At 35.2% G+C, this 2,251-nt stretch overlaps 1 long non-coding RNA gene across 1 annotated transcript in view; it reads left to right on the forward strand.

Moving 5' to 3' along the window:
• The first annotated feature begins 944 nt into the window (after positions 1-944).
• Positions 945-2,251, forward strand: part of LOC144226887 (uncharacterized) — a 9,467-nt gene continuing 8,160 nt past the window's right edge. Inside the window, exon 1 of the long non-coding RNA XR_013333768.1 lies at positions 945-1,097. This is a non-coding gene — a long non-coding RNA (uncharacterized LOC144226887). The remainder of the gene's footprint in view (positions 1,098-2,251) is intronic.

Raw genomic sequence — 2,251 nt, forward strand, 5'->3', positions numbered from 1 at the left:
GGAAATACTTAGCAAAAAAAAAAAAACAAAAAAAACCAGACAAACAAAACCACCTAAGCAAGAAAGTCACAGTTCTAAAAACTTTTATAAGTTTATGTTTATAGAAAGTGTAATCCTGGAAAGCTCCCCAAACCTCTTTAAATCTTGAAAATGAATAGCGATTGAAATTACTTTAACCACAAGGAACAAAAGGATGGGGAAACAATAGAAAGAAGAAATCAAAAGGAGTGTTTTAAAGGGAAAAAGATATGGAGGAAAAGAACAGGAGTTTTAGGAATTCAGTCACACATCCTCTGCTTTGGTGTGTTTGTAGTTCATTTTTATGTTTCTACCAAAAGAGAGTATTATTCTCTGGAGAAATATATTAATGGTTTTTTATTATGACAGGAGAAAGCATCATAAACATGTGAACAAAAGCATTGATTTCATAGGATCTTAAAATCTTACTTTCTTTGTCAACTTTTTATTGTCTCAAAACTATCTTTCCCACTTCTGTTAAATAGACATAATTTTAAATTCACATATTACAGCATGAATGCCGACTATAAATTTTTGAGTCTATATTTTTCTAAGAGCAGTTTTAGGTTCATAAAATTAAGTAGAGGTTAAGAGATTTCCCATACCACCATGTACCCACACATGCTTAGTATCTTCCATTAACAGCATCCCCTACTCGAGTGGTACATTCTTTTGCAATTGATAAGCCTACAATGACACATATCACCCAGAGTCCACAGTTTACATTAGGATTCACTCTTGGTGATGTACTAACTATACATTTTTTAGTCCTTTACATGAAGCAAATAATTTTTCATACATGATTTAGGAAATGAAGCTTTGTGTTATATGATCCAGAGATTTAAATCTGTGATATTGATTCTATTCTGACTGTTCACATGAAATACCTGACATAATTTTTTTTAATACTTGTTATGTTAACTTTGGAAAATATAACTTATTGCCTCACTTCTTGTTTTAATTAGGTAACTGGGAAAAAGGCATATACTACAAGCCAGCAAATTTACGAAGCAATTAAATCATTGTGGACAAAAAACAACAAAAAAGAGTCACTTTCTAAACTGAAAGAAAAAACTAAGGTAGAGTTTATATGAATCAAAAAGCTCCCCTCAGACGAAACTTGAGTCAATCTTCTGCATGACATATCATAGTGAAACTGGCAAAATATAAGGACAAAGAGAATTTTGAAAGCAGCTAGGGAGAAAAGGGCCCTAACTAACAAAGGGAAACCTATCAGAGTGGTGACAGACCTATCTACTGAAACTTGGCAGGCCAGAAGTGAATGGCAGGAAATCCTCAATGTAATGAACAGAAAAAATATGAAGCCAAGTATCCTCTATCCAGCAAGCTTGTCATTCAGAATAGAAAGAGAGGTAAAAGTCTGTCCAAATAAACAAAAACTGAAAGAATTCATCACCACCAAACCAGCACTACGAGAAATCCTGAGGGGGACTCTCTGAGGAAAATGTTGTAAGGAACGCAAGATACTAGAGAAACCACCACAAACATGAATCCCACAAAAGACACAATGACTCTAAACCCATATATTTTAATAATAACACTAAATGTAAATGGGCTGAATGCTCCAATCAAAAGACGTAGGGTAACAGAATGGATAAAAAAACAAAATTTATCCTTTTGCTGTCTACAAGAAATGACTGGAGGACACCTTCAGATTAAAAGTAAGGGGATGGAGAAATATATATCATGGTACGGGAAGTCAAAAGAAAGCTGGAGTACCTATACATATATCAGACAAACTGTACTTTAAACTAAAGACAGTAACAGGGTATGAAAAAGGGCATTATATAATAATTACAGGTTCTATCCATCAGGAAGAACTCAGAATAATAAATGTCTACACGCTGAATATGGGAGCACTTAAATATATACAACAATCACAAACAGAAACAATCTTATAGATAAGAATCTGCTAATAGCAGGAGACTTTAATACTCCACTTACAGCAATGGATAGATCAACTAGACAGAAAACCACTAAAGAAACAATGGACTTGAATGATACATTGGACCAGATGNATGTACACGGGACTCGCTGCCTGGGCAGATCATGCCTGCAAACAGGATTCTGCCAAGGGGCCTGCACACAATATCCAAGGTTAATGATCCGCTCGCACACGAGGGAACATGCCCTCCTTAGAAATAAGGAGGAGGCTGGAATTGTGAGCAGGCCTCTTAGTAAACATGTTGTGGTCACTTCCTCCCCTTGCTCC

Source organism: Crocuta crocuta, unplaced genomic scaffold (assembly GCF_008692635.1).
Source record: "Crocuta crocuta isolate KB4526 unplaced genomic scaffold, BGI_CrCroc_1.0 scaffold2330, whole genome shotgun sequence".
NCBI classification, from domain to species: Eukaryota; Metazoa; Chordata; class Mammalia; order Carnivora; family Hyaenidae; genus Crocuta; species Crocuta crocuta.